At 44.6% G+C, this 9,108-nt stretch overlaps 1 pseudogene; it reads right to left on the bottom strand.

Annotated features, from left to right (window-relative positions):
* LOC102773118 overlaps positions 1 to 1,286 on the bottom strand; it is a 5,236-nt pseudogene extending 3,950 nt beyond the window's left edge.
* Positions 1,287 to 9,108: the final 7,822 nt, after the last annotated feature.

Genomic DNA, 9,108 nt, shown 5'->3' on the forward strand with positions numbered 1-9,108 from the left:
TTAATTTCCTTCCTTCCCCTGGCTGCCGGTAACAGTTTTCCTCGGGTACCCGGGACCCAGGCCTTTGGTCTGGCCACAGCAGAGAAGTAAAGCCTCGAAGCTAGGCTTCTCCGCTGTGGCCGCTGCGAGGCTTGGCTTCTCCCTCTGCAGCGGAGAAGGGAAGCCTCTTCAGTCTTCAGTCTTCACTCTAGCCAGAGCCTTCAGTCTTCGTTCCATGCCTGCGTATGCAAATTAACCACCATCTTTGTTGGGTTAATTTGCATACTCATCCTGATTGGCTGGTGGTCATAGCGGAGTGACACCAATTTGCATGTTTCTCTTTTATTAGTGTAGATTATATGTCCTTACACATAATACATATTCTTAGCTAAAAGCAGTGCAGTGTATTTTACAGTCATATTCTAAAACCCTCTTTTTAATATATGCCATATAAAAATTGTACCATAAACTTTTGAAACAGCAAAACAATACACTAGTACCTATTCTCCTATACTATAACTGTTTATGAAATAGCAAGGTATAATTAATTCAAGTGATTTTAAAGTTCTTTATTATATTGATCTCATAGCATATAGTTATTAAATTTGCATGTAAGTAGCCCTAGCCGGTTTGGTTCATTGGATAGAGCGTCAGCCTGCAGACTCAAGGGTCCCAGGTTCGATTCCGGTCAAGGGCATGTACCCTGGTTGTGGGCACATACCCAGTAGGGAGTGTGCTGGAGGCAACAGATTGATGTTTCTAACTCTCTATCCCTTTTACTTCCTCTCTGTAAAAAATCAATAAAAAATATTTTTAAGAAATGTTTTAAAAAAAGAAATGGTATTTCGGTCCTACATGAAAGAAATAGCCATATTTTGCTTGCCCCGGAGCTGTAATCACCAATTCAAGAGAAATATATTCCAAAGGCTTCACAAATTCTCAATTCACAGCTTCATTTGAGATATAGTTTTATAGATCATCAGTTCAATACTTAAGAGATTTGCTTCTGAAGTTTATAGGCAAGTAAATAAGGGCATATAGAGTAATAGCAATCTTATCTATTGTTAACAATTACCCTCTGATGAAGGGACTGATCATCCCTGTCAGGAATGATCCCCAAGGGCAGCTCACAGAGTCAAAGATATTAAATCTGAGAATGGCTCTTGGGTGGTATGTATCTGCACCTGTATCACTAGCTGAGTACTTGCACTGTCACTGTGGTCGGTGCATGATGGGAGAGAAAAGAGAAACCTGGGCCCCAGGGGCATGGTCTCTAGTGAAGCATTTCCTCTCTTACCTACAACCATTTGCAAAATGTTACCTTGACATTCAGAGATTAAGTGATAGCCCAAGTTGAGGGAGCCTCTTGTTTGTTTGTCTGAGGACAGTTTTTATGCCATAAACTAAAATCTCTCCTCCTTCATTTCACGTTTCACATGCTTTCTCCATTTCTCTACCCCCAAACACTCTCCCCTTTCTTCAAACCTAGTCACCTCCATCCTCCTTAGGTTTCTCTTCACCGTCACATCTCCCCACCCTCTCTCCTCCCCTCTCTGTCACACATACTCTCCCCACCCTCATACATTTTCATCCGGTCTTGATTTCAACCCTTCTCTCCTTCCCCAGATAAGAGCCCCTGAGTCTACTGACCACTAGTCCTTCCTTCTCTTTCATGGGCTCTCCACCCTCACATATGTCCCTCAGCCTTTCTCAGACATCTCTCTTCTTTGACAGAATTCTATTTGAGATATAAAACTGCTCCTGAGAACTTGGGATTTGGAATCTTTGGTCTAAAAATCTTGGCATAATCCCGCCCTTAAGATCCAGATAAGCCCTGTCTGGTTTGGCTCAGTGATTAGAGTGCAGCCTTCGGACCTCAGAGTCACCCGTTGGATTCCCAGTCAAGGGCATGTACCTGGGTTGCAGGTTCGATCCCTGGCTTTGGTCAGGGTGCATGTGGGAGGCAACCAATCTCTCTCTCTCTCTCTCCCTCCCTCCACCTCCCTCCCTCCCTCCCTCCTTCTCTCCCTTTCACTCTAAAAATCAATGGGGAAAATATCCTTGGGTGAGGATTAAAGAGATCCAAGTAAAATTGGTGTGAATGCCTGTCCGCGAATTCCTGTTTCTAGCCTCTGCCTCCACCATTAGTTTAGCTCACTCTGTAAGTGCGCTGTGTCCAGGATTCAGAAATGAGATTCAGCCTTTCCCTCTGTCTGCACCTAAAACTGTTCCTCACAGTATTTAGTAATGTTTCTTATGGTTAAAAAAAAAATGATGTTTCAAGCCATATCAAAATGCTCCTACATCAAACCAGCTGTGCCAAATGGTCACAAACCTGACAGAATGGGGAGTGACAGATGGGTCAGCAGCCTGAACCAAGTTGGCCCTGCCCACATGGGGCAGTATATCTTGGTTGCTGGCCAAGTAGTCTGGAGGAAATAAACTTACCAACTCATCTTTTTTTTTTTTAAATATAGTTTATTGCTTTTTTACAGAGAGGAAGGGAGAGGGATAGTTGAGTTAGGAACATCGATGAGAGAGAAACATCCATCAGCTGCCTCCTGCATACTCTTACTGGGAATGTGCCCGAAACCAAGATACATGCCCTTGACCAAAATCAAACCTGGGACCCTTTACTCTGCAGGCCAACGCTCTATCCACTGAGCCAAACCGGTTAGGGCCCAACTCATCTTTTTTTAAGGGATGTGGGACGGGAGTAGGAAGGAACCAATGTTTACTGAGAACCTACCATAAGCCTGGCACTGTATCTCACTTAGCCCTCAAAACAGTCCTGCCGGTAGGCATTATCACACCTAATTTTGAAGATTTTGGAACTGAGAATCAGGTTAAATGGCATGATTTTTTTTTCAATATTGTGGATTGTCTAAATAATAGCAGTAGCTCCCCACAGGGCTGAATCAAACAATGACAGGGCCATTGTAGTTGCCTAGACACCAGTCTCTATAGAGTGCCCATACCTTGCTGGAAATGTGAGAGGGAGAATGTTCTGTTCCCAGCACTTCTTGTGGGGAGAAGTGGAGTAAATAGGTGTAAGAAATACTAGTTGATGGGCTGCTGGAGGTGGGGTAGAATTACATTTCCGCTGCCCCCAGCCTCCCTTCTAGATGGCCTTCTTTAGTGTGGGGGAGGGTCACATGCGGTTCTGGTTTGGTGAGTTGGTGTGCGCTGTTAAAGATAGGGCTGAATTCTTCCTGACAGCAGAGGAAAGGCCGAGCCGCTGCCGCCACGAGAGCACCCTTTCCTTCCTCCCTGCAGCCTGACCCTCCACGTCATGCCTCACTTCCCAGTAGTGACAGGTAGTTACAGACTGAGAGTTTGAGCTCTCAGGTCCCAGGTGCTTTAGGAGCTGCTGGCTTGGATGCAAACACAGCCAAGTCCAAGAAACACACCACTCACAATCAGTTCTGAAAATGGCACAGAAATGGTATCAAGAAACCCTCAGGCCCTAGCTGGTTTGGCTCAGTGCATAGAGCATCGGCCTGAGGACTGAAGGGTCCCAGGTTCGATTCCGGTCAAGGGCACATGCCTGGGTTGCAGGTTCTGTCCCCAGTAGGGGGCATGCAGGAAGCAGCCGATCAATGACTCTCTGTCATCATTGATGTTTCTATCTCTCTCTCCCGCTCCCTTCCTCTCTGAAATCAGTAAACACATTAAAAAAAAAAAAAGAAAGAAACCCTCAGCACAAAAATGCAAGTCTCTTAATGGAGTGGACCCCAAGTGCCTGAGGAACATGCGCTTTGCCAAGAAGCACAAGAAGGGCCGGAAGAAGATGCAGGCCAACCACACCGCGGCCACGAGCGCACATGCCGAGGTGTCAAGGCCCCCGTGAAGCCCAAGGAGGTCAAGCCCAAGATCCCAAAGGGCAGCCGCCAGCCGTCAGTTCAATCAACTTGCCGACATCATTCACCCCAAGCGTGGGAAGTGTGCTTGTGCCCACATGCCCAAGGCTCTCAGGCCCTGCTGGCCAAAGGCCAAGGCCAGGCTCCAACCAAGACCCACGCTGCAGCTGCACCTCCGGCTCCAGCTCAGGCTCTGGCTCCCAAGGATGCCCAGGGCCCCACGAAGGCTCTAGAGTAGAGGCCTCTGCCTGCTAATGTGAGAAGGGAAGGACTGGTGTGGCCTCCTGTGCGATTTGTACGAATAAACCTGAGGCAAGATCTGTAAGTAAAAACAAAAAGGACTATGGGATTGAATGCGAGGCAATGGGCAGCCTCCTGCGTTCCAGCCCTGGCTCCATCCGCCCCACTTGCCTAGTCTCTACACACATTCCTTTCATTTGTCAGTCTGGCCCTCCCCCAGGGAAGCTTCAGTCCCCCCTCCACCCACACCCGCTCCCACTCCTCTCTCTGTGGGTCATAAAGTATCAATGAAACAAACCGCCCATAACTGCCTTTCTACTATTAGGCATTCTGTAAGTTAATGTGCATATGACGTGAGGTCATTTAAAAATTTGGTGTGACTTTCACTTGGAGTAAATCTATTCAGAACTTAAGAACAGTGTTTCTAGAAATGGTTTTCCTGAGGAGAAATCAGCAAGCCCACCATATTACAATTTCAACAGGCTTGTTTTTTTTTTAATTTTTAGAGTGACAGCCATGTTGTCTGAAGATCAAATTTCTATGTAATAATGTACACATGCATTTACCTTAATGGGAAAGGTGTCCTGTACAACAAAATCTAGCTTTTTCCAAGTTCCTTTTAAAAATTAAATAATTCAGAATGCTGTAGAAAACCCTTAGCTCTTTCTTGTACATTCTAGCTGAAAGAAATGAGTGAGAAAATTGGGAAAGGAGAGGGAATCACAGAGAGGTAGAAAAAGCAGAAAGATAACAAGGAGAAGATGGAGAATGATGTGTGAAGAGGATAAAATAGGTGATGAAGAGGAAAGGGGAGAGAACAGAGGCATGATGGGTACTGTACCACATGCCCTTGGCGAATGAAACCGGGAAAAATGAGAGCATGGATGTTGGAGCTTTAAGGGAGAATGTCCCTTGACTCTGAGGTTGAATGTGAGGGTGAAGTCGGGGAGAAACTGTTTATTCCACCGTCTATCACAGGGCATACGATCATCTTCCAGATGCACATCCAAGAAAGCCGCAAAAGGCAGGTCTGGACTGCTTCATCTCGCAAGGTGAGCATGCCTCCATCTGCCGTGCTGTCTGCTTGCTTTGCACATTTCCTCACATCATATGCTCACAGCACCATCATATGCCATCCTGGCACCGACACAGAGGAGGCAGACGAATTAAAATGTGGGAAGTAGTGGGGAGCACAGCTTGTTTCCTGTTTTGGAATTTGTGGTAACACATGGGTTACTTTATTTTTTAAATTTTAATATATTTTCTGATGTTTTAATTGAGGTATAACTTACATAAAGTGCATTAATCCTGACAACTTTTTACATGTATATCAGGACCATGTAACTGCAAACCTATATATGTATATATATATATGTGTATATATATGCTTTTACTGACTTTAGAGAGAGAGGAAGGGAGAGGTAGAGAGGCAAACATTGATCAGCTGCCTCCTGCACACCCCCTATTGGGGACCTAAACTACGATCTGGCCATGTGCCCTGCCTGGAATTGAACCAGCAACCTCTCGGTGCATGGGACAACATCCAACCAACTGAGGCACACCAGCCAGGGCATTGCAAACCATGTAAGATAGGATCCCTTATGCTCTTTCCCAGTCAGTATTCCCCCCTCCCCAAAGGTAACCACTTTTCCAATCTCCGTCACTGTAAATTAGCTTTGCCTCTTTGACTTGTACATATGGAGAAATAGATAGAAAGATGGGGATTTGTGTGTTTGGCTTCTTTTTTCATTATTGCCTTTGAGATTCATCCATGTGTAGTGTTCTATATATAGAATAATTCATTCCTTATTTTTGCTGTGCAGCATTCCATTGTGTGATAAATCACTTTATCCATTTTGTTGTTGGTGGGCATTTGGTTGTTTCCAGCTTTTGGTTGTTATGAATAAAGCTGCTGTGAACATTTTTGTACATGTCTTGGGTAGACACTCATCTCTCTACTGTATGTACCCAAGAGTGGAATGACTGTGGGAGAGGGTGTGTGTGTGTTTAGACTTAGGAGGTACCAAACCTACTAACCCCTGGTTACTTTCATCCAAAGTGTCTTGGAGAGAGAAGAGCCCTCCACAGAGATTCCCATCTGTTTGGAGAAGACCTGGTAAGTTGCCAGAGGGTGAAGTGCTGAGGGATATAAGGAAATTGTAAAAGAAACACAGAAGGGAAGAAAAAGGAGGGTTCCAGCACAGAGAATGAAGACTTAGCTACAGAATGTTGAGGTCTAGGAAATGCGGGTGGCTGTTTTCAGATAGCTCTTCAGTATTGAATATTTTCTAACTTACCACAAAAGAAATAAAAATGGAGAAGACAAAGCTTTATAAAGAGGTTACAATTTTTTAAAAATCTTTACCCAAGGATATTTTCATTGATTCTAGAGAGAGAGGAATGGAGAGAGAGAGAGAGAGAGAGAGAGAGAGAGAGAGAGAGAGAGAGAAACATCAATGTGTGACATCCTGCAGAGGCCCTGATCCCTGACTGGGGATCAAACCCACAGCCCATCTGAAAAATAATACAATGATTAATAAATAATAATACAAGAATAAACTCTGTTTTGCATACTCACAACTGTTAATCTTCAGCCTTTAGGATGACTGGACATCATTGACCTTGGGGTGCCTATTAGGGGTTTCCTGAGCAAATCTCAGCAAGGCTTCAGTTTACCTTGGAGACAAGGTAGACATGAATATATGTAAATACTGTCAGAGTTTAAGATCCCTGCTCCTCTCTGTTCAGTCATAACTTGGTGTTTAGCCAGTACCTGAGTAGGAGTAACTCTGCCCTCTCTTATTGGTTTATTCATTTCACTAACACTTATCAAGCACCTCCTCTGCATAAATGTGAAAGTTGTTGAGAGGAGATGAAAAAAGTGAATGGTAAGATTCCTCCCTCAACGAACTTAACATTCTTAAGGGTAACTCTAGGTATATAAATGTAATTATAAATATAAGGTAAATAAAAGAAGAAATAGCCTAGCTGGTGTAGTTCAGTGGTTGAGTGTCAACATATGAACCAGAAGGTCACTGTTTGATTCCCAGTTGGGGCACAGGCCTAGGTTGTGGGCTCGATTCCTGGTAGGAGGCGTACAGGAGGCAGCCAATCAATGATTCTCTCTCATCATCTTTCTCTCTGTCTCTCTCTCCCTCCCTTCCTCTCTGAAATCAATAAAAAAGTATATATTTTTAAAATCTCCTCTTTAAAAAAAAGATAATATATGAACGTATAGGCTAATCTCAACTGGAGGCTATCACGAGTTTCTCAGAAGCTGTAGCATTCTTAGCTGTGCCTTAAAGATGAACAAGTAGGATTTCTGTAGACAGAGAGTGGGGTGGGGCAGGAGAACGCCCAAGTAAAGGCAAATGTTCACATCTGCTACAGCTAACTGATCCTCCTTAGCAACTGCTGAGCCCCGGCTCGAGACAGCCACACCCATCCAGATGGTCTCAGATAAAAAAGACCATAGCACTTGCAAAGCAGAGAGCATCTGGAACACAATTTAACTGTCTTAGAACAGATACTTGAGCTCATTTCATTACAGAAAGACACAGAGAACTCCATTCCCAGACGTCTCCTGGTAAAGATACCCGGCCAATTGGGATTCTTGCCTGCTCTCTCCTCATTCCTGTACTGCTACCCTGTGAGCTTCCGAACATCGGCCTGTGAGACAGTCTGGGGATTCAATTAAAATGAACACTCCCCTCAAATAATGCTCTTTAGTTCATGTTTGGTAGCTTAGAGTTCATTCCCTCTTCTATTCCATCAACAAATATTTGTGATTGCCTCTTATATGCCAGAACAGTTTCTGGGCACTAAGATACAGTAAAGTAAATTGAAAAGATCCCTGCTGTGTCCTAGAGCTCCCCTTATAGTGGAGCAGGACAGATAGTAACTAAAGAAATAAAGAAGAAAACTTCAACGAGTGAGAAGAGCTGCACAGAGAATTAAAATAAGGTGATATGATAGTGAGTGAATGGGTGGCCTCTTATAAGGGTCATCTGAGATGGTGACATTAAGCTGAGCTCTGGCCCAGCTGGCGTGGCTCAGTGGTTGAGCGTCAACCTCTGAACCAGGAGGTCACGGTTCGATTCCCGGTCAGGGCCCATGCCCAGGTTGTGGGCTTGATCTCCAATGTGGGGTGTGCAGGAAGCAGCCAATCAATGGTTCTCTCATCATTGATGTTTCTCTCTCTCTCTCCCACTCCCTTCATCTCTGAAATAAAAAATATATTAAAAAAAAAAAAAAAAAGCTGAGCTCTAGAAGCCCATCATGAAAAGATCTGAGGGCAACACATTCCAGGCAGACACGGTTCTTCCAAAGGCTCTGAGGCAGGAGCCCGTGGGTGTATCTGAGGCACAGAAACATTTCAAATGTTATAGAGGTCTGGGCAGAGTTCAGGGCTGAAAAATATACATTTGGGGAGCCACAGGGGAAATTCCCTAATGCTCTTTGTTAATTGCCATTGCCTCGGTCTTCCTCTGCCAACATTCTTAATCCTCACCTGAGGATATTTTTCCATTTTTAGAGAGTGTGAAGAGAGAAATATCCATGTGGGAGAAACATATCAATTGGTTGCCTCCTGAATGCACCCTGACCAGGACCCAGGCCGGGGAAGAGCCTGCAATCAAGGTATATGCCCTTGACCGGAATTGACCCAGGACCCTTTGGTCCGCAGGCCAATGCTCTATCTACTGAGCCAAACCCGCTAGGGCAACATTCTTTTCTCGTTCCAAATCCCTGGAACCTCTCACGCTCATGCAGCCACCTTTTCTCAGCCTATTGGCTTTCTTCTTAAAAATATGGGGACCCGAGGACCCTGATCATTTTCCATTTAGAATAGGAACACCTTCCCATTCCCATTAAACTCCCCTCATTCCCAATCTAACACACACACACACACACACACACACACACACACACACACACACACACTTCGGGTGGATTACATTCACTGATTTTTGATTCATTACCCTGACCCCAGCAAATGTAGACATAAATACCGATTAAGCAAAGTTCACTG

The sequence above is a fragment of the Myotis davidii genome, unplaced genomic scaffold, assembly GCF_000327345.1.
Source record: "Myotis davidii unplaced genomic scaffold, ASM32734v1 scaffold524, whole genome shotgun sequence".
NCBI classification, from domain to species: Eukaryota; Metazoa; Chordata; class Mammalia; order Chiroptera; family Vespertilionidae; genus Myotis; species Myotis davidii.